This window comes from Ovis canadensis, chromosome 10 (assembly GCF_042477335.2).
Source record: "Ovis canadensis isolate MfBH-ARS-UI-01 breed Bighorn chromosome 10, ARS-UI_OviCan_v2, whole genome shotgun sequence".
Classification (NCBI taxonomy): domain Eukaryota; kingdom Metazoa; phylum Chordata; class Mammalia; order Artiodactyla; family Bovidae; genus Ovis; species Ovis canadensis.
Window position 1 is genome coordinate 83868352 of NC_091254.1, and position 23784 is coordinate 83892135.

The 23784-nt window shown below is 42.8% G+C and overlaps 1 non-coding gene across 1 annotated transcript; it reads right to left on the minus strand.

Annotated features, from left to right (window-relative positions):
* Positions 1 to 3663: 3663 nt before the first annotated feature.
* LOC138447024 (U2 spliceosomal RNA) lies at positions 3664 to 3854 on the minus strand. Its single transcript, XR_011259656.1, has one exon. It is a non-coding gene; the product is annotated as a U2 spliceosomal RNA (small nuclear RNA).
* Between the last annotated feature and the right edge of the window lie 19930 nt (positions 3855 to 23784).

Here is a 23784-nt window from a genome sequence, read left to right on the forward strand (position 1 = left end):
TCGGAAATGAAAAAGCATTTGCAATTTAATGACATTACAGCTCTCAGCTTAGGCTGGCGTGCTGCGAGGCGAAAAGCAGAAAAAGAGAGGAGAGTAGAAAGAGAAAAAGAACAAAGTTCATCTTCCCTTTTGTGCATTTTTATCAAGGAAAATATTACTTCTTTTCCCCTCTTGTTCTCTTTTTTCTTTCTCGTCTTTTGGCTTTTTTGTCTCACTCATTTACATTTTTTTTCTTTTCTGCCTTTCTGTCCTCTGTTCACTTCTGCCTTTTTCTCATATTGCCATGGACTCATTTCTTTTTTTCCTCTCCATTGTGTGTCCTTATTCATCTATTTTGACCATTCAGTTTTACCTTCTAAGAAGCTGTTTATCCTACAATGTATCTTTTTTCCTGTGTTGTACTCCTAGCGCTATAGCTCATAGTCAACAGGATTGTCGGGGGGATTATAATGTTTCATTTCAAAGCACTACAAATCTGCTCTCTTGCCTTCAGTCTCTGCCCCTGTTTCTTCTGATACTTGTCGTTTTATTTCCCATTCATTTCGGTCTTTAGTTTCACCCCCAGATGTCACAGCACCCCAATATCTAACCACTGATGCTCACTGTCTTTGCACTGTATGTTAGTATTGCAAGGTTTTAGAACCTTCCCCTTGAAATGGCAGAGCCCTTCTCTCACTCCCTCGCTCAGGTTCAGAAGGGTGCAGATGGTGAATGTGTGGTCAGAATGGGTCCTCCCAGAGGCTGGTGGCCAGGACCAGGCATCCCACGGTCTATGCTTGTAATGAGCCATCTTCCAATAGAAAATGAATCCCACCAGGTCCTGCAGCTGCATTTGCTGCTACTTTCCCTTTGTGTGAGGGCCATTACTGAAATATGTGTAGATCTGAGTTCTGTGATTGTGTAATCAGGTTTGTACTTGTGTGTTCATATGTGTGTTTGAAACCCGACTATGTGATAAGCATGTACAGATTGTTTAAGGTAGTACACTGTAAGTCTTTGAATACAGACATATAGAAAGACATGACTAATATTTCAGATCTGATTCTACCTTAAATTCCAGCAGTAAAAGTTGAGTGCAAAAAACAATATTTTCTCCCCACTCAGGTCCACAGCACTTTTACTTCTAGGTTTATTTTGACTGCCCCTTTTACAAGGAGGCATAAGATTTGGCACCTGGGTTCATTTTTCTAACAGACTAACATCTATGTAAAGGACCAAGCCACTATATTTAAGAGAAAGGAATGTGTCTGAGTCATTGTTGCCACTTTGAGTTGTCAGTCTGTCAATCTAAGCAATTCCTGAAGAAACAACTTTTACCATGAAGATTAGTATTCAGGGTTGCTTTATATTTTTGCAAAACAAGTTCACATTATTTTAGATACTGTTATCACAGCATTTGAATATTAGTACTCCCAATGTTTAACATAGATTCCATTCCAAGAATACACTTGAAAGTCACCGATTAACCTGCAGGTTGAGAGTAATTGAAAGACTCCGTAATCAAATTGTAAGCTCTATCACAGAAATACTCTACAGACTTTAAAAAGATGCTTAAATAAAATGCTCTTGTCTAAAGACATGTGCATGTTTTTACCATAAAATTACATCTTCAGCATCTTCCAGATCCAGCACTTGGTAAGTAAAAAAGAAAATCTATTTGGACAGAAGGATGTAAAGTAGCTGGAGGTGGTAATTTAATCAACCAAGGATATATTTCAATGTTTTTCTGGTCTTCTAGGCATTAGCACTTTAAATTCATTATGTCGGTTTGACAGATATATGCAGCCTTAAGGATCTAAAAATGAAATCCTAGAAGTATAGCCTGCTAGAGGATATATATTGAACTTAAGAGATTAAAATGGTATAACCATTGCAACAGAATGGAACATATCACGTTTCTCATTTTTCCCCCACTAAGCATGAGTCTTTTGCAGATGTAAAATGCACTCTTGTCTAATTATAAAACCTGGCTGAAGAGCTGCAGCTTTCTAACTTTTATACTGATGAAGTGGATATTAGAAAGAAAATGTTGGCTTCACATACAGTCTGAAGAAGTCCTCCGTTTGGGATTTTCCATATCAATAATTTATTAAGGAAGAATGACACAGGTAGTTACATGCAGCCTGCTGTTAAAAGGCTCGCTTGCATGCTTTCCCTATTTAAGGCAAAGAACAAAAGAGCCAAATTATCAAGCAGGTCTTAACGTAACTGGGACGTTAAATCTACTATGTCATTATGCCAATTTAGTAACATTAATGATCTGTAATATTAATTCATCATCCTGGAAAATAGGGAAGGTTTGCCATAATTAACTATATTAAGCCACAATTAAAAAGTCATCCAAGCTGTTGTAAAGATTCGAGTGAGGATAAGGGTGTTCGTTATATTGCAAACCTTTCTGACTGTGGACATTTTGAACATAAGACTTTGTTACCAACAGCACCCCCACCCCGCTTCAAATTCAGATGCGTCAAAAGAGCAGCCACCCACGGAGGTGGAGGCAGCAACCAGAGGCCTTATCAGCCATTTCCATCGCTTTCTGTGGTTTAACACTTTCTTACAGGGAGAATCAGCTTTGAAAGAGGTACAACCTTTTAGCATATCTACTTTAATTCCTCACGGGGGAGCAAAAATGGGCTGTCTAGCGAAATTCACATCTGTGGGACAGACTATCTACTCCCCTGAGATTAGGGTCATCTTTAAAAGTCACGTTTCAAACTGTACAAAATGAACATTTTGATGTTTTAAAATGAAGATCCTGTAACGTCTAAGCCTAAATCTGAATCGCCTATCACCAGATGTCTACAAGCTCCTAATTCTCCTCCCCACCTATTTGAAGTCTTTATCATGGATGGGAGTCTTTGAGTCACAGACAATATTGGGTGAAAGATAAATGGGACCAGGAAAGGGATGAGCTGCAGCCCAGATGATGGCTGATGTAACCGTCCAGCCCAAAGGACCCCCTTTATTACCAACCCCCAACCTTTTTGGCACGAGGGACTGGTTTTGTGGAAGACAGTTTTTTCAGGGACCGGGGATGGACAGGGGTATGGTTCCAGGATGATTCAAGCACATCACATTTATTGCACACTTTATTTCTATTATCATTACATCAGTTCCTCCTTCAGATCATCAGGCATTAGATCCCGGGGGTTGGGGGCCCCTGATGGGGCAAACCAGCGGATGATAAAGGACTATTTCCTCCCACACCCCAACTTTTCTTTATACCTACTGTTACTAGCCTTGCCATTAGTGGTCATGAATTCTTCCTCCCTAAAGCAACACTTTGGATGCTGCTATCTCTGTGTACGAACACCCCCTTCAGTTGCATTTATAATCACTGTCACAGCTGTGGAAAGCTGAGGCAGGAAGGAAGTGTAAATGGTAACTTGCACACACGTGTAACTGAAAGTAATTTAGGACAACCGAAGGAGGAGACACATTGCCAACTTGGTCTGAAGGAAGGACTGGGGTTGGTGTTTGCAGAGATTCATAAAGAACTCCTGTGTATCTCGGTGTGGCTGTTCTTTTGCCCGTGAAGACTAGAGCCGCATCGCAAATCTGAAAGCCTGCCTGACAGAGGATTGCTCAACATCTAATCAAGATTTTCAAGAAGAAACTGCACTGATTCCCCTTACACCATATGCCTTTTTCTTTCTTTAATTTTTTTGCACTGTGGCTTGAGATACTGCAATACTAGGTCAATGCATGGAGTGGACAGAGCAAGCTCCTATTCCAACTCCCTGCTCCAAAAATCCATAGAGTACATTGTCCTCAGATAGAAGACGTATCAGATGTTAAACAGATAAGAACAGATACTACACTTGATCTTAGCCAAAAGACCAGGAAGTGATACACTATGTACCTATCCATCCGCGTTATGGTGTGTGCTTTTGTGAAGATATAGGTATGCTCACCACTCTGATTTCTGCAACTCTGATTTGTGTCATATGCCAGAGAAGTCCTGACGGTGGTATTGATGCTGTATCTCGGTGACAGGGGACAAAGCACTCGACAGTCTTACTGATTTGAGTAGTGACATTCCATTCCGGTGTTCTCACTCAGCAGGAACCAGTAACTCGTTCTCAGAAAGAAAAAAAAAAAATCTCTGCTCCATGCTTGTAAAACAAGAAGCCAGTCTAAACTTCCCGCCAAAGAAGATTCATATCCCTTCATGGAATGCTGGAAGCTTTGTGACTGTTGGCTTAAAAGTGTGGTACTATATAGGAAAACAGCAGCTACTGCTTCTGATATGAGAGAGCTCCAAAGAACCTGTCTTCAGTGGACATTGCCAAATGGAAAGCAGGGCTCTCACATTACCTCTCTGAAAATTCCAAGAAATTCACCACACCAAACCTAACTTCACTCCTACTTCTCTGTAGTAATTGCCACCAAGAAGCCTGATTTGTCCTTCCTTGGCAAATGATGTTAAGGGATATAAAGGTGAAAAGACAGTTTCCTGGATAATTTTACAAAAACCCTAGCCACGATGTTGGGAAGACATTCTTGCCAAGTCTTCATCCATAGATATTCCTGGTTTCTGTTCTCTTCTGTGTGTTTTGAAGAAGTGTTCAAAGATTCAAGTGGGAGCCAGATTTGCAGTACTTTTCTGAGGCTCTCAAGACACTTTCCAGTCAATATGAACTGGAGTCCTTGTGGAAACCAGTTGAAGTGGTGCCTCAGCTAAGATTGCCAACAGTGTGTTCATGGTCACAAAACATGTATGTGTTAACAACTACTCTATAGAATCCCGGTTCTGAAAAGACAAAAGTCAGTCTCTCAACCTCGCCATCAGGTGTTTCTGAATCATCCTGGTGAGGGTGACCGGTGTCCCCAGACACAACCACTCTATAGTTCAGCTCTTCCTCTGCACTTACGTGGACAATTCTTAATGTGTCCATAATCCTTTTAGTTCTCAGATATCTTTGTCTGTTAAGCCTTCTACATAGGTCAACCCACCCATCACAGGCAAAGCCCTCAGCTCCCATTTCCCCTGTAGGACTGTCCACAGAGTAACTTCCAGTGCTGATAAGTGGAGAGGAAGCTACTAAGAGATGAGAGGAGCACCTTGCCATGCTGACAAGTAAGAGTTCCTCTAAATTTCTCATTTCCAGTGATCAGTGCCTTGATATTTCCAGGGCCCACATCCTTTCACTGTGTGTGGGATTGAATGCAGCATTTATTGGCAGGTGAGAGTTGAATCAATGGAGCATACAGTGTGCAGACAGCATGAATTAAGGGCTGAAGGTCTCACCTTGGAGCACTGGAAAGAGCTACTTCCTGTCCTGTCTCAGGAATGATGGGTGTATCTCACCAGGTCGTTCAGTGTGCAGCGGTGACGTATTCATTAGTCTGGGAAGGAATTTAAGGATCATTTGCCCAACCCCTCTTGAGGATGCTGGAACTAATAAATGCTACAATCATTCTTCCATATCCAAGGGGGATTGGTTCCAGCTCACCCACACCCCCCCGACCCCCCTCAGATACCAATATCCATGGATGCCCAAGTCCCTTATAGAAAATGTACAGAGTTTGCTCATAACCTATGCACATCTTCCAATACACTTTAAATCCTCTCTAGACTATTTATAAAACTGAATACAATATAAATACTATGTAGTTACTGGCTGAGTGGCAAATTCAAGTTTTTCTTTTTGGAACTTTTCTGAAATTTTTTTCCCCTGAGTATTTTCTATCAATGGTTGGTTGAACTCACAGATACGAGAGCCCACTGTCGTCATCTTCCTAAAGCTACCAGTCAGGGACTTCCTTGGTGGTCCAGTGGCCAAGCCTCCACACTCCCAATGCAGGGGGCCCAAGTTCCATCCCTGGTCACAGAACTGGATGCCATGTGCTGCAACTATGAGTTCATAGGGCACAGCCTAAGCTCCCACATGCTGCAATGAGGCCAAAGATCCTGACTGCCGCAACTGAGACCCGGCGCAGCCAAATACAAATACATAAATATTAAAAATAGCAAAGCTACCAGCTCTCTGGGGAGACCATGACCGAAAAGCAGGACTCTGACTTTGCCTGGGTCTCTTTTCACCAGCTGACTAGGCAATCTGTCTTTATAAGGAATCATGACTTATCAACTGGGCTTCCCTGGTGGCTCAGATGGTAAAGCATCTGCCTACAATGTGGGAGATCTGAGTTTGATCCCGGGGTCAGGAAGATCCCCTGGAGAAGGAAATGGCAACCCACTCAGTACTCTTGCCTGGAAAATCCCATGGACTGAGAAGCCTGGTAGGCTACAGCCCATGGGGTTGCAAAGAGTCGGACACGACTGAGCGACTTCACTTTCATCTTATGACTTGATCAAAATCAGACCTTGCTAGTAGCTTTTTAAATCAATCTTTCTGAAGCTTTTGATAATTTATTTTTGGTCAGTGGGTCAGGAAAATGAGTTGCAATCCTCTCTCGTCCAGCTCTCTGATCTAACAGCATCTTGTGGTGTGGCACTTCCCTTCCTGGCACTGTCTCGATTAAGAGGCTTTTGCATTCAAGCATCCACTGTTCATGAATCAAAAGTGAAGCTAAGGAAATCGTTCCAGCTTATCATGGCTTCTTTTTTTGAAACCCAAAATATTTGGATGGTTGTCCAGTACCCCTTAATCTGAGTTGAATTATGTTCCCCCAAAAGATGCTGAAGTTCTAGTCCGGAGAATCTGTGAATGTAGCCTTATTTGGAAATAGGTTCTTTGCAGATTTTCAAGATGAGGTCATTAGGGTGGGCTTTATTCCTTTTTTTTTTTTTTGCTTCATATGCAACTATTCCCTATTGTTGTTTAGCCGCCAAGTCGTGTCCAACTCTTTTGTGACTGCATGGACTGTAGCCAGCCATGGCTACAGTCTCTGTCCATGGGATTTTCCAGGCAAGAACACTGGAATGTCCTTATAAAAGGAGGAACTTTGGGCAGGAAGCGGGTGTGAGGACACAAGAAGGATACCAAGTTAAGACAGAGGATTGGCATGATTCATCTACAAGCCAAGGAAACCAGCGATGTCTGGCAAACCACCAGAAGCCAGGGGGTCAGGCCTGGGGCAGATCCTCCCTCACAGCCTCTGAGGAACCAAACCTGCCGACAGCTTGATCTCAGGCTTCCAGCCTCCAGACTGTGAGACAATATATTTCTACTGTTCGAGTCACCCAGTCTGTAACTCTGTTGCTGCAGCTTTAGGAAGTTAATATATCTCCCAAAAGAAATATGAAATGCAGATTTCTTTTTGTGGGTTACTTCATATGTGTTTGGTCTTGTCTTTTGCTGAAGGCAGTCTTGAGGTTACTGGCCTTAAATGTATTTGCAGAAAGGCACCCTAGACACCCTTGGTGTGATGTGAAAGTACAGATGTGAGAGTTGGACCGTGAAGAAGGCTGAGCGCCAAAAAAATTGATGCTTTTGAATTGTGGCACTAGAGAAGACTCATGAGAGTCTTGTGGATAGCAAGGAGATTAAACCAGTCAATGCTAAAGGAAATCAACCATGAATATTCATTGGAAGGACTGCTGCTGATTCTGGAGCTCCAACACTTTGGCCACCTGATTCGAAGACCTGACTCATTGGAAAGCACCCTGATGCCGGGGAAAATTGAAGACAAAAGAAGAAGAAGGTGGCAGAAGATGAGATGGTCAGATAGCATCACTGACTCAGTGAGGATGAATGTGCCCAAACTCCGGGAGATAGTGAAGGACAGGGAAGCTTAGCACGCTGCAGTCCATGGTATGGAAAAGAGTCAGACACGACTTAGCTGCTGAACAACAATCCTTGGTGATCTTAAAAGGAAATGAGATTTGTAACTCTTAGTTTGTAACTATTTAAACTCTATTCTTCAGGGATTCTTTGACTTTCCAGTATTATTTCCTCTTTATTTCTAAATAGGATTCATCAAGTATCCCTAGGATTTTTCACTGTGCTTGGTTTTTAACTTGATAGACCCTCAATGCCTGATTTACTTAGTACACTTAATAAGGCTCTATTTGACCTTCTGTGTTAAAGTGCTAGAAAACACTTTGTGTAGCACACAGGAAGCTTGTCTAATACTGAGTCAGTGAATTACGGAAGAGGCATACATGCACACGTAGGACAGGCCTGGAGACTTTGTGGCGGCTAGAGTTGACATCACTTAATTTTAGATCTTTGCAGAGTAGAGACGGCTTTGTTCTTTGCAGAGTTTTCTGTTATTTTCTAGAATATTTCAGGGTTGGGGCAAAGACTTCGTGATATTATTTAATTATATATGGAGAAAAGCTACCTGCTAAATATTAATGAATTGGGAACATATGATCAACTTTTTGACACTCGTACATGCTTTTAGGGGAGTGAGGGAAAGATGGCAGTGGAGGTTGTATAGTGATGTAATTTCTAGCACCAGGTGGAAAATTGTAAAACAGAAGCTAGCGTGTTGACTTGACTCAGAGATCTAAGAAGACCAAATTACATATGCTGCTCAGAGAGGTTTATGGAAAACTACCTAAATGGACTGAAATTGACAGCATCTAACAGGCAAGAGTTGAATCACATGCCTCAACGGGACACCTCGCCGGCCAGTGCAATAGGTTTTCCTGGAGAACATCTTTCAGGACCCCCTGCATGTGCCATGACAGGCCCGGCCGATTCGGGCTGAAATAGCCAAGAGGAAAGCAGAGATTGAACATACACAGGCTTCATCCGCCAAAGCCTTATTAAAGCTTGTCTTTCAAAAAATAAGCAAATCTTTCTGGAATTAACAGCTCATATATTTCCTGAGAATCTTTCTCGGGTTTTTTTTTTTTTAATAGTAATTGAAAAATGATATTACATTGAAATTTAGCCTCTGGTTAGTGTACTGCAAAAACTTTGATTTAGGCAAGATAGAAGGCATGCGATATGATACCTACAGGTCATGCAGGGGCCTGGGGCTCTTGGCTCTCCTATCTCAACTCATCCATTGCCCTTCCATCGCCTCCTGTCAGCCACCTGACCTCCTCCTCCCAGGAGGTGACAGCCTGGCCCATCTCAAGGCCTTCCCACTGGCTTTGGGCTCAGGTGCCCACCTGGGATTGCCAGATAAGAGACCCAGTCAAATTCAGATTTCAGAGAAACAACAAATACTTTCTTTGTGGAAATCTGTTCCAAGTATTACAAACTTCTACTTAAAAAATTACTTGTTTATTGAAAGCCTAACCCACTTCACTCTCACCTGGCTACCTCAGGTTCATCCTTCAGATTATTTAAATGTCACTTCCTCAAAGATACCCCCTCTAGGCACCAGATAAGGTAGGTTATTCTATTATTCCCCTCCAGACCACCAAATTCACCCTCACCTCATCTACATTGCTCCGTAACTAGATTTTTATTTTTGTGTTTATTTGATTCAAGTCTGTCTTCGCCACGAAGGCAGGGATTTTTGCCTCTTGTCTGCTGTAATAATGTCCAGTGCCTGGCTCTTATTAGACAATAAATATTGAATCATTGAATGGATGAATGAATAAATGAATGGGGAAGGGAAAGTTAAACTGAGACAATGCCCTTGTCTTGCCTTCCTTCTAATTTGTTTAATAGAATAGCTAATGGTTTAAACAGGTTTACAGAGAAAAATGAGATTCTTCAGGAAGTAAATGTAATTTTCACAGAGTATGTTGAGAGTAGGGTTGAAGTACTTCAGATCATGTCGTGTGTAATTACATGTTAGAAAGTAGATGTTCAAAGTATTATATATGAACCAGGGCTTCATCTCATTCAAATAATTTTGCTAATAGATCTGCTGTTTGTTCTAAGGTAGAATTCTGAATAGAAAGGCTATTAGCTCCAATTCAGTTGTTCAAATGGTCAAATTGAAACCATCACCATTTCTATCCATTCATTGGAGAGTGAGCTGCAAATAGCTCATTCAGTTGGACATGTAAACCCATCTAGGAAGTGGCAAAATGTGTCTTATACAAGAATTTTTGAAAAAGAAAATGGTCGTAATATTTCATGGAAAATGTCAGCTTCTCCTCAGCTACAAGAACTAAGTAACCAAAATGGCTCATGCTTTTAGAGAAAATAGCTTCAAAATCACGTGTACAAAAAAACAGCAAAGATTTTCTCATACTGCTGGTAGCTCTAGCAAGATGCATATTTTCTAATTAAGAGTCCAAGATCAAGTTCTGACTGTTTTGTGGGGTTTTTTCCTTCTTAATGACTCGTTACTAAATATTGGATTGTGGTTGTTGCTTGAAGAACAGTTTCAGAACTGACAGGTTAGGGTTGGATCAACTCAGAGGAAATGAAGAGAATGGTTGGACCAACAGTTTTGATGGGATATTGGCATGAGTTTAATTTACTGGAGGATGGTTCAATTTCACTTCTTCTTAGCTTTGTAGCCATGTGACTAGGGCTGTAAATTGGATATCATTCAACAGTTCCCATTTACATATTCCCCCTTTTTAAAATAATACCACAACCAGCTGTCAGTAAAATAAAATCTCTTATTTTAATCCATTTTTACAGGATAATGGCTTCATCACTGACTCTACCCATCTTATAGTTTTTGGATAATATCACAAACTTATACAGTAAAAGATAGAAATGCATGTATCTAAAATTTCCAAACACATTTGCTTTACTTTTTTTAAAGCTATCAACCTCCATTCAGTGTAATTCTTGAAGGAAATAGAAGTAAGGAAAAATTATGAACATATGTCACAAATAATTGCTGAATATTTTTATGTAGTGTCATATATATACAGTAACACACATATATACAAAAGATAGCACTTATACTTGGCATACAACATATATGGTAAATAGCACATAAGGTATACCAAAAAGTACTAACAAGATTGGATTATGAACTGATACACTTTGCTGTACAGCAGAAACTAACATAACGTTGTAAATCAACTACATACCAATAAAAATTAATTTTAAAAAAGAAAAAAGTTAGATCATGTTTAAGCCACAATCTGTGATCCATCTAGTTAAAATATGCAGAATCCCAAATATGTATTTCTATTTTCTATTCAGTTCATTTCAGTTGCTCAGTCATGTCCGACTCTTTGCAACCCCATGGACTGCAGCACGCCAGGCCTCCCTGTCCATCACCAACTCCCGGAGTTTACTCAAACTCATCTCCATGGAGTTGGTGATGCCATCCAACCATTTCATCCTCTGACGTCCCTTTCTCCTGCCTTCAATCTTTCCCAGCATTAGGGTCTTTTCGAATGAGTCAGCTCTTCACATCAGGTGGCCAAAGTATTGGAGTTTCAGCTTCAGCATCAGTCCTTCCAATGAATACTCAGGACTGATTTTCTTTAGGATTTTCTATTACTATGCTTTAAATAGGACAGAATTGCATTTTTTCCTAATATTCATCCAAAATGCATTGACATTCATATGGTGGACAAGCTGGCCCAAAATTCCAAAAAGAACTTTAAAAAATTGCACCCACTTGCTTAGCAGAAGCTGTTGAGTTTGCATATGTGTAATGCTTTGTTTCAATTTTGTGGAAACAATTGTGGAATCTCCAGGGCCTTTTACTTAATCACAAGTTGGCTCAGTGGTAAAGAATCCACCTGCCAAGCATGAGATACAGGTTTGATCCCTGGGTGGGGAAGATCCCCTAGAGAAGGGAATGGCTACCCACTCTAGTATTCTTGCCTGGAGAATCCCATGGACAGAGGAGCCTGGTGGGCTACAGTCCATGGGGTCACAAAAGAATCAGACATCACAACGAGCAAGCAACAGCAAAGTGGTCTGTAGACAGAAAAAATTAAATCATACACAGAGGCAGAAAGTCTTTAGGACTACGCGATATTTTTCACATTTTTAAAACCAGACAGTTCAACTGTTATAAAATGACCTCAAAGCAAATCATCATACTTTAGGAATGTGATGGAAGGTGTTATCCTGTCTGCCACCCAGAACACACTGACGCTGACCTGGTATCACAGGAGCATTGACAAGGTCAGCCTGACATTTCTGGGTTCCCGTCTTTGTCACCACAGTAAGCAGCTTTGGGCTCAGGATTCCACGTGTCTTTTCTCTCCGAGTTGCAGGAGATAAATGGAAGTCTTCTTTCAGCCATTGTGGCAACCTGAAGGACATGTTCTTTGAGCTTTGCTTTGTAACTTTTAACATCCATTTACTTTTTTTAGTTAGTAAGTCCAAGGACCAAATTAGGTGAAGTACTTGGTAGTGCTTGTTCAAGGAAGTTGAGGACCATTGACATAAGTGTTTTCTAAAAAATCAATAGTTGAGATGTGTCTCCACATAAGATGTAAGCAACTCAGAGGAGGGGAGTGTGGAGTGTGTGTGTCTTTGTGATTGAGATGAAGTTTCTATGTATGTCATCTATGTTCAGCAGACAAGTACTTTCTCACAGAGAAAACGCTTTAACTTCATGATGAGGACACATTTTTCTTTGCAAATTAACAAATACATTTAATGTGAAAAATGTTACTGTTTTGCTGAAATTACACAGCTGCTGGCAAAATGAATAGATGCCGACTTTTAAAAATCTTATTTAGTGATTAACAATACATTCATATGGTTTGAAAACAAACAACATAGTATATAATGAAAGGCCTCCTTTCTGTCCCCTTGAACCCTATTCTCACCCACTCATCCATGCCTCTTTTGTTTTTCTTCCCAAGTTTTGAAAGTGTTGCTTATATTTGAATAATGTATCAGCGCTTTTGAAAATACCTTAGTCTCTCAGTCGTATCCGACTGTTTGTGACCCCATAGACTGTAGCCCATCAAGCTCCTCTGTCCATGGGATTTTCCAGACAAGAATACTGAAGTGGGTTGCCATTCCCTCCTCCAGGGGATACTCCTCACCCAGGGGATCAAACCTTGGTCTCCTGCATTGCAGGCTTTGGAAATAAGTGAAATCCTAAATTGTGATACAAAGTATTGGTTGGATTTTTAAATTTCCTGACTCAGCCTTTTGACTTCTAAGTTATAATTCTTTGTTAAAATACTGAAAATTATATACCTGTGTGAACTTAAAGTAATCCTTTTCAAAGGCAAGTGAAACGAATCAAGTTGGGCTTGTTTTATTTGGAAAGTATTGAAGTGGGATTTCCACTAGGTGGCACTCATGTGCCTGGAGGTCAGGGTGCAGTCACCCTCCCCCCATCTTCAGACACAGTCTGCTAATTAGCACAGTTGCTATGGAAACTTCCAAGGTCACACAGAGGGAAAGCCCTCCTTATTTTTTCCCCTCTAAAGAATGAGTGTCCTGCTCATATTTCTGCTCTATGCGCTATGGATGACCTTCCAAGTGGAGTTAAATTGTTGTGGTCTTCTCTTTACACTGGGAGGTTATGTTATATGAAGTTTGTACACAGATGAGACAGGATCATGACAACTGTTACTTTGATCTGGGAAAAAACCCTGGGTGTGTTGAATTTTTTTTATAGAGAAATTCCCTATAGAACAAAAATGATCTGGAAAGTGACTGGTAGGTCTCTCAGGATCTTAATGTGCATCCAATAACCAAAAGCTTTTAAACACACTTTACTGATATTATTTCTCTTAAGCATTGGTATAGCCTCTCTGCTATGGAGGGATCAAAGTGCATGAGGCATTCTGATTTCACACCCTCCATGAATCAAGTAGAGCATTATAGATGTGTGTATAATAGTAATAGTAATCTGGGCATTTCATTTGCCACTCAACCCTGTCACAAAGTCAAAGAGATGAGCAGCAGGCAATAGGAGGAGGAAAAAAGAAACTTATGCTAAGATAGAAGAAAGCTAGGAATACACTCATTAACCTTTTAAAAATATTTATTTATTTGGCTACCCTGGGTCCTAGTTCCAGCGTGTGGGATCTTTAGTTGGGACATGCAAGCTCTTAGTTGTGGCATTCCCTGACCAGGGATCGAACCGGGGCTCCCAACAGCAGTAGCAGAGAGTCTTAGCCACTCGACCACCAGGGAAGTCCTACACTAGTCAACTTTTTATTAGATGTATTTGAGTCTGCAATTAAGTAGTTTCTTGTGCATTAATTTATCAGCCATTTGTTGCTCATTTATTGTGCCTGGCACTGTGCTGGTTGCCATGCACATAAAGATAGATTAGATTAAAACTGTGTTTCAAGCCTGATGAGAAAGTGAACTTCCATCCAGAATCCTTTCTTAATCAAACTCCTGTCTTCCTTACAGGAATTCCTCTGACTCAGCCATGTATCATTTTATACACTGCTCTCTTCTACTTTCTCTCATCTGCATCAAAATCTCACTCAAATTTACCTCTTTGAAAACACCGTCTAAGAATCCACCTGCAATGCAGGAGACGTGGGTTCCATCCCTGCATTGGGAAGATCTCTTGGAGGAGGGCATGGCAACCCACTCCAGTATTCTTGCCTGGAGAATCTCCATGGACAGAGAAGCCTGGAGGGGTGGGCGGGGCGGCTAGAGTTCTTGGAGTCGCAAAGAGTTGGACATGACTGAGCAACTAAGCACAGCACAGGACACCTAACACAGATTACTTCCTTAAGCCACATACTCTATTGCATTTGTCATTTGTAGAAGTGTTTATATGTCACCTTAACCTGGAGATAGGTCACGTGAGTGTCAGTTCACTCAGAATGATTTCAAGCTCTTGAAAACGATATCTTCTGGGTCTCTTGCACACATAGTATGACCTCAGGTCTCATTGACTGAAATACCATTTTTGATGTTTTATTAGGAGAAACAAACAAAAGCCCGCATGGTAAGACCCTGTGAGGAACATGAGACTAGTGGGTCAGAGGGCATCATCTCATCCTTGGGGGCTCCTTCAAGTGACAGCTGTCCAGTGGGACACAGATGACATAGGAAGGCTTCAGGCTAGTGCCCAGGTCATGCCAACTGTAGAGCACCTCTGGCTTTTAGAAGTAGTGCTAATGCCCAAGTGGCCCAGATTCTTGTTCCCCAGTGAAATGTGTTTAAAGAGAAGTAAGAGGGTTGGGGAGATAGAAAAAGGAAAAGAAAAAGAAGACCCAACACCCTCAACTATCTGGTACTGCTTGCCTTATGAAGTTGTTGGGGTTTTTTGTTCGTTTGTTTGTTTGTTTGACGGTTCTTCCTCTAAAGTGGGAGGAAAGTGAGAGAAGACAAGAAAGAGGCATTCTCTTCTCAAATGACTCTAAGGAAAGTTTTCCCCCCTGTGATGCTGGCAGGTGAGATCTGAGTGCCCATTCTCGGGACTCCGTGGAGTCAAGAAGAGCTCTTCATCCCTGGGGGATACCATGAGTCAAGGAGAAGCATTGGAGGGAAAAGCCCTTGAGATGAAATGCACTCCTGGCTGCAGAGAGCAGGGAAGATACTATAGGGATGTTTTCTTTAAGAGCACCAAAGCGTCTTCATACTGTTCGTGCGGTTCTCAAGGCAAGAATATTCATTGGAAGGACTGATGCTGAAGCTGAAGCTCCAATACTTTGGTCACCTGATGTGAAGAGCCGACTCATTGGAAAAGATCCTGATGCTGGGAAAGATTGGAGGCAAAAAGAGAAGGGAGAGACAGAGGATGAGATGGTTGGATGGCATCACTGACTCAATGGACATGAGTTTGAGCAAACCCTGGGAGATAGTGAAGGGCAGGGAAGCCTGGCATGTTGCAATCCATGGGGTTGCAAAGACTCGGACATGACTTAGCCACTGAACAACAACAAAGCCTCTTCAGGACAAGCTATCAATATTGTGATCTGATAATAGAAAATCCAAAGAACTACCTAATGCTTCTCCATGCCTGGTGGACTGGGTCTTCCTCGGGCGAGTATAGCAAAGAAGGGCAGAGATATACAGTTCTGAACACAATTGTGCCTGCTTCCGCTTCAACCTCTTCCATTCTTCAACTATGCATGAGGGTCTCCTCCATTGTATTCTTTAGTCCTTATAGATGGAGAGGAGTGCAGTCTTTCCTTGCAAATGATTTCCCCAGCATTTCTCTTCCCTTATTATAGCTCTCTGGGCTGGTTGAATTTAACTGAGCACTCGTCCACACCAAGTGAATTCCTTTTATAATCGGATATGCCAGACATGCATAGGGATTGATCACAATGGATACACTATAACAGTAGTTTCCTTTGGCCATCAAACTGCAAATATCTTAAAACCAAATCCCATCATAATTGGTGTTTACTGGGGATGACAGGCAGTAAGCGGTGGTGTGATTGTAATGAACGAAGTGAAAGTCACTCAGTCGTGTCCGACTCTTTGTGAACTCATGGACTATACAGACCATGGAATTCTCCAGGCCAGAATACTGAAGTGGGTAGCCGTTCCCTTCTCCAGGGGATCTTCCCAACTCAGGAATCAAACCCGGGTCTCTCGCATTGCAGGCAGATTCTTTACTAGCTGAGCCACAAGTGAAAGTAGTAGTGAAGTCGTTCAGTTGTGTCTGACTCTTTGCGACCCCATGGACTATAGCCTACCAGGCTCCTCCGTCCATGGAATTTTCCAGGCAAGAGTACTGGAGTGGGGTGCCATTTCCTTCTCCACAAGTGAAGCCCAATTCTAATGAGAGGCAGATGTAAGCATGTATCTGGAACTGTTCCTGATCTTAAGACACATATTGTCAAAGTAAGGGCCTCCCAGATGGCTCAGCTCTAAAGAATCTGCCTGCCAATGTAGAAGATGCAGAGAATGCAGGTTCGATCCCTGGGTCGGGAAGATCCCCTGGAGAAGGAAATGGCAACCCACTCCAGTTTTCTTGCCTGGAAAACCCCATGGACAAAGGAGCCTGGCAAGCTGCAGTTCATGGAGTCTCAAAGAGTTGGACACAACTGAGCATGCCCACAGTCAAAGCAGAACTAAATAATGCCTTGTGGTAGGCTGTGACTCGAGACACTGGGTGTTCTAGAAACTTTGAGGAAGACTTAGTTACCCAGGTAAGTGAAGTCACTCAGCCGTGTCCGACTCTTTGCGACCCCATGGACTGTAGCCTACCAGGCTCCTCCCTCCATGGGATTCTCCAGGCAAGAGTACTGGAGTGGGTTGCCATTTCCTTCTCCAGGGGATCTTCCCAAAAGGCAGGAGAACTTGGCCTGAGCCTCAAAAAATGAACACAGATCTCAGTGACAGGCTGGAAAAATCATTCCAGGTGGATGAATGGTGTGACGAGACTGGTTTTAGTGGCATCTACAAAGACTGTGGGGAAATAGTGGGCAAGGAACTGGAAACATGGATTGAAGCCAGACAGTGGAAGGAAACTAAGGCGCTTGGACTTTATCCTGGTGGTAATGAAGAGATAATGAAGATTTTTAATTAAGGGTTTGGCATGATTAAATGGTGTTTTAGGGAGATTACTGTGGCAGCGGTGAATTGAAGGGGGAGAAACAAGTAGGCGATTAGTTAGGAGACTATTATAATCACCCAGGCTTGAAGCAGCAGGGGTCTGGAGGCAATGGGAATTGAAAGAAAGGGTGGAGTGTGAGAGATAGTGCAAGGGAATGTCCAATGTGCCTTGAGGACTCCTGAGTCTTCAGGACAAAAGGAAGGAAGGTGGCTGTGAGCACCAAATCAGGGAATCAGGAGGGGGAGCCATTTAGTAGAAGAGGGAAGGTTGGAGCACTGAGTTAGCCGAGCCTGGTGGTGTCTACAAACGTTCAAATTCAGGTGTCCAGCCAGTGGGTGGAGCTGCAACACGGGGTGGCTCAGGAGAGCAGCCAGGCTAGGGACCTGACTTTTCTCTTTTATTGATTCAATCTGACTTCTTTCTCCAGAAAGCACTGAAATTCAGTGCCTAAGCAATTAGGATAGACAGTGTGTCTTATAGGATGTGTGCCTACATATCAATAGGAAGGAAGAATTAGGTCATTCTTTGAATATTTTAAACGTCTGGGAAAGTACTTTTTAAATAAATCACCCAAATATTTCAAATGAATATTTTTTTTAAAGCTAAATTTCCCAGATAATATTCCCAAATGTTCACAGTTCTTCCTTCAGGGAGGCTCAACCTTAGCGTCTAATAGAGTTCAATTACGGAGTAATTTCCATGTTGAACGTGGTGGTGATTGCGCTATCTGCGTGGAGCTGTGTAGCAGCTCTGTGATGCCAGATGAACAAGGGGCCCGTAAGCCTCCTAGGCCCTCTGCCTAATTCTCTCATGCAAATTAGAGAGAAAAGAGGCTCCCAGGTTTCATTTATCAGGAAAGTGCATCCTTCTAGCAAAAGGAATCAGAGAGAAGAGGCATGCCTGTCCTCTAAGGTGTGCTCTGCAACCTGCGCAGCTGGCCGCCCAGAGTTCCAGCAGACCAAATGCCAGCCAGCCCTTTGCTTCAAAAAGTAGGGCCTTCTGGATAAAAACGTGACCAGGGCGTGGTCCAGGGGTTACCAATCCACCTGTCTGAGCAGGGGCCACAGGTTCGATCCCTGGTCTGAGAAGATTCCACACGCCTGCGGACAACTATGACTGTGCCACGCTATTAGAGAAAGCCCGCTTGCCACAACAAAGACCCAGGGCAGTCAAAAAATAAAAATTAAAAATTAAAAAAAAAATGTGACCAGGGCAGAAATAAAACAGCTTTGGACTTCATCCTTGGGTATGTGGACTCAGCTGCCAAAATCCTCCCTATACAACTCAGACCTTAGTGGTCATTGTTTGAGTTTAAGTCAATCAAATCAGTCACTGTCTGTAAATCAAGGGGAAAACTTTTTAAAACCTGCTAAGTGGTAAACAACTGGCTTTCAAATCCAGAAGAATGGCTCCTCTTAGTTCACAAATGCATCTGAATAGCACTTGCATGAGACTTCATGAGACTTACAAGAGGTAATTTGAAGGCTCTGCTGCCATCTGTGAGCCCCGTGATGCTTTTAAGATGGGGCCGCTCTTAAGCGGGATCCCTGAGTTGTAACTCCATGGAGTTATAATCACCGTGTCTGCTTGTTATCTGGCCACAAAGAGCTTAAACTCCTGTCCACTCTCCTTGATTCCACCATCGGAGCTTGTTCCTGCCCTCTTGCAGAGGTACGCTCCACTGATGTGCTGGGAGACTTTGCCAGCATTTTGAGTCATTTCTAGTTAGACCATGGCAGTGATGACATGAATTTTTAACTGAAGCCCAAGCAGCTGCCCAGGACCTGCTGGAAACCTGGCAGGGGATATTGAGATTTCTTGGGTATCACCATTTCCTCACCCCTACCCCTCCTTACTCAAGAAGCATCTGACTTTAGCAGACACTCAGATTTCTCTGGCATCCCATCCCATCACTTCATGGCAAACAGATGGGAAGAAAATGGAAACAGTGACAGATTTTGTTTTCTTGGGCTCCAAAATCACCGCTGATGGTGACTGCAGCCACGAAATTAAAAGATGCTTTCTCCTTGGAAGATAAGCTATGACAAACCTAGACAGCATATTAAAAAGCAGAGACATCACTTTGCTGACAAAGGTCTATATATTCAAAGCTATGGTTTTTCCTGTAGTCATGCGCAGATGAGAGAGTGAGTGAGTGAGTGAATGAGTGAAGTCGCTCAGTCATGTCCGACTCTCTGGGACCCCATGGACTCTAGCCTACCAGGCTCCTCCGTCCATGGGGTTTTCCAGGCAAGAATACTGGAGTGGGTTGCCATTTCCTTCTCCAGCAGATGAGAGAGTCAGACTATAAAGAAGGCTGAGTGCTGAAGAATTGATGCTTTCGAACTCTGGTGCTGGAGAAGACTCTTGAGAGTCCCTTGTATAGCAAGAACATCAAAACAGTCAATCCTAAACGAAATCAGTCCTGAATATTCATTGCAAGGACTGATGCTGAAGCCGAAGCTCCAATACTTTGGCCACCTGATGTGAAGAGCCAACTCATTGGAAAAGACCCTGATGCTGGGAAAGATTGAAGGCAGGAGGAGAAGGGAGTGACTGAGGATGGGATGGTTGGATGGCATCACCAACTCAATGGACCTGAGTCTGAGCAAACCCTGGCAGATAGTGAAGGACAGGGAAGCCTGGTGTGCTGCAGTCCATGTGGTCACAGAGTCAGACATGACTGAGTGACTGCACAACAGATTTCTCCATCTTAGGCATTGTTTAGTTCAGTTCAGTCGCTCAGCAATTAACAAGGGATTCCATCTAGGCATGTTGCTTTATTTGTGGTCAGACCTTTTCACTGACAGATAATAGATAATATTAAGTAATTAAGAAGTTTACCACACACCCCAGACAGACTGGGTCAGTTCAAGAGGCACTCCTTCCTTCTCCACCCTCATAAGATAATGCGTTATCAGTAGAGTCATGTTTTAAATACAAGGTGGTGAGATTAGATGACTTTAAGGGCCCTTCCAACACTGAGATCTTCTGTTGTCTTTTGATTAAGATGAATATAGTTGCATGTTGTACATGAGTCATGGATCTCTACTCAACTGAACATTGCCTTTGACCTTCCCAGTAATGACCTCAGTCCTTGATTTGGGGAAGCCCTTATCAGTGAATGTCTGCTGGATACTACAACTTTCAAACAAATAGGGGAGGCACATACGCCAACACACACATTGAATTTAAATTTTAGCTCTGTTGATCCCAAATTTTCTCATATCCCTAAGATTTATCTTTCTCCATATTTAAACAATGACCTTTATATTCCAGTATTAAAGTACATACACCTGTATTTGTTTTTGCTTGCTAACAATCATTCCTAAGCATTCCTAATCATTCCTAAGAAGACCATTGGGATGAGAGTACCAAAATAGGAGTGATATAAGAAATCGCTTAATAAAAATGTATATGATTCTGCTAAAAAAAAAAAAGAAATCTAACCATGGTTAATTCAAGTTTGCCAAGGTTGATAGTAGTTTGGTCTCAGTTCCCCTTCAGCAAAAAAAAAAAAAAAAAGACAAAGGTCAAAAAAATAATCTTTTTTACAGTAATTCTTAGTTGTGTCAACTACAAATGAAAATAAATTCTGAATTTCTCTTTTATTAATATGTTGCCCTTTTTTGTGTGTCAGAAATAGAAATGGGAGAGGGCTGGAATGTGATCTTGATATATGGGTTTACTGCTCTTTCTACCAACTGCTGAATTATTATCATTTCACAGAAATTACATCTGAAAGGGAGGCATGTGTCTTTAAATCGAAAGATTCCAAATGAATAACCTTTGCTAAAACGATTAGTAATTTCTCCAAGCAGTGAGCTTATAAATACTCAGTTCCAAAGATCTATATAACCCTTTCATTCTTTAGTACTGTCACACGCTGAACAGAAAACACAGGGGGAATGTCTACAATGCAGGAAATGCATTCTGTTTTACTAGGGATCAAGAAAAAGAAAAGGGGGGGAAAAAACCCAACCAACTAGTTACTGGGGGCTGAGGGGAGAAGAGTGGAGGGTGGGGTGGGATGGAGCTACTGTTAAGTACTTAAATTAACAAAAATGAATTCCCCAGTGGTGCCCCTATCCATTAACTCTATCAGAAAGCTGCTCCGCAGGCAAATTTAACTTCAGGAAGTGACTTAGGACTGGGAAGAATAGGCCACAATATTTCATCAAATGCAGCAAAAACAAATTACCTCACACTCAGGAACCCTGAAACCACTCTCTGAGAGTGTGTGCTGCTTGAAGGGGAAGGAAACTGCTTTCTCAAGGAGTGGTAGCTGGCTTCCCGGCTCCCTCACACTCACCTTGGGAGGGGACCTCATAAATCCCAAACTGGCAGCCTCTGGGCGTGCCCCGCTGGCTCCCGAAGGCAACTCAGATACTCCTGCTGTGAAGTGGACCTGGCTTGCTTTGAGTCTGATGAAGATGAGGGTGATTTTCGTGTCTGCTCGGAATCCCTGGGAAGCCTTGATAAGCAGGTTCGTCAGAGTCAGCTGCAGGCTTGAAGGTCCCAGCAGGATAGGAGTGGATTGCAAATGGCTCTGGAAGTTCCCCCACTGTTCCACTTTCTAGTATTTTAGGGGGATTCCCTTCTGGCTCAGGCCATAAAGAGGTAGAGAATATGCCTGCAATGCAGGAGACCCGTGTTCAATCCCTGTGTCAGGAAGATCTCCTGGAGAAGGGAATGGCTACCCACTCCAGTATTTAAGAGACTCCTCTAGGTTGTTTTTATCGCCTTGTGTTCCAGGAAGGGTCTCCCTTGGATCCAAGACAGAAGAGCCACCCTGCATCCTCCTGCCCTCCCAGTCTCTAATGATAACCAGGTCAGCGCCTAGTGGGTGGAGAAAAGCAGGATGTTACAGTGGTTAAGGTCATGGACCCTGAAGACTGCCTGTCTGGGCTCTAACCCTGGCTCTGTGACTTAGAGTCATGGCACCTTGGCCTCAGGACTTAACCCTGTGCTTTGGTTTTCCCATCTGTAAAACAGATTCATTCATTCATTCATTTTTATAAGTGTTTATTCAGTATTCTTCCCTAGTGGCTCAGATGGTAGAGTCTTCCTGCAATGCATTCTTAGGAGATCAAGAAGATCCCCTAAAGGGGAATGGCTACTCATTCCAGTTTTCTTGTCTAGGAAATTCCATGGACAGATGAGCCTGGCAGGTTACAGTCCATGGAGTCGCAAAGTGTCAGACACAACTGAGCAATTAACACTAACTATTCAATATTCTAGGCACAGTGGTAAATAAAACATATGAAGTCTCTGCTCTCATGGAGCTTGCATTATCATAGGGAGAATGGCTGGAGAAGGAAATGGCAACCCACTCCAGTGTTCTTGCCTGGAGAATCCCAGGGATGGGGGAGCCTGGTGGGCTGCCATCTATGGGGTCACATAGAGTCAGACACGAGTGAAGTGACTTAGCAGCAGCAGCAGCAGGGAAAAAGGCAATAAATACATGAGGATATATCAGATAGTAATAAGTGCATCGAAGAGAATTAAAATAGGTTTATGAGGTAGAGTGTCACATGACTGCTTAGCAAAGTCCTCTCTGAAGAGACGACCAGAGTGAGAGGTCAACCACGAGAAGATCATGGGGAAGAGCTCTCCAGGCACTGGAAACAGCAACCACTAACTCTGATGCAGGATGAACTTGGTATGTCCAAGTTAGAGAAGGGCCACTGCTCCTGGAGCATGTGGGCAAGCACAAGAGATGAGGAAGTCAGGTCAGAGAACAGGATGCTAGTAACTGGCAGAGCAGGGCATTTGAATGAATATGACATGATATTTCCATCTGAATATGGTAGAAACCATGATCTGATCTTCACTGACTGTGCTGTGTGCAGGACAAGAATGGAAGCAGAGAGCCTAGTCCGGACACTGCAGCAGTGACTTAGGTAAGAGGGGAGAGGAGCTGGAGAGAAGTGGGGAGATGCTGGGTATGTTTGGGGAGAAGAGGCCGGAGAAGTTAGGGATTTGGAACTAGAGACTGAAAGACAGGGTGCCTTCTAGGATTGGGGGCTTGAGCAACCAGGGACTGTAGGTGGTAGTGTCTTTCATTGTGATGAGAAGGACTGGAGGGAAGAGCAGGTCAAGGTGGGAGAGGATCAAAACTTGGGTTGGAACATGATGCTTGAGATGCCTATTAGATGTGCAAAGAGAGAGAAATATCAGGCAGAATGCTGGATAAACAAGTCTGAGTTCTGGGGACTCATCTGGGCTGGTGCCTTGAGGAGCGCAGGAGTCTATGTGGATTCCTGCAGCTTGGGACTGGACGAGGTCATCTGGACAGGGACTGCAGAGGGAGAAGATAAGAAGGTAGAGGTGGGAGGGAGGAGGAGAAGCAGCCTGGAGATGGATGGAAAGGGAGGGTGGGAAGAAAAAAGAAGGGCCTGGAGTCTGAAAGCCCAGAGGAGAGAGCGGGCAACGGTGTAAAATGCCACCAAGGGCTGAGCAGCACGGGGACTGAGAGCTGACCTTTGCTTGGGTGTGCCACATGGAGGTTATGGGTGACCCCTGGCGAAGCATCAG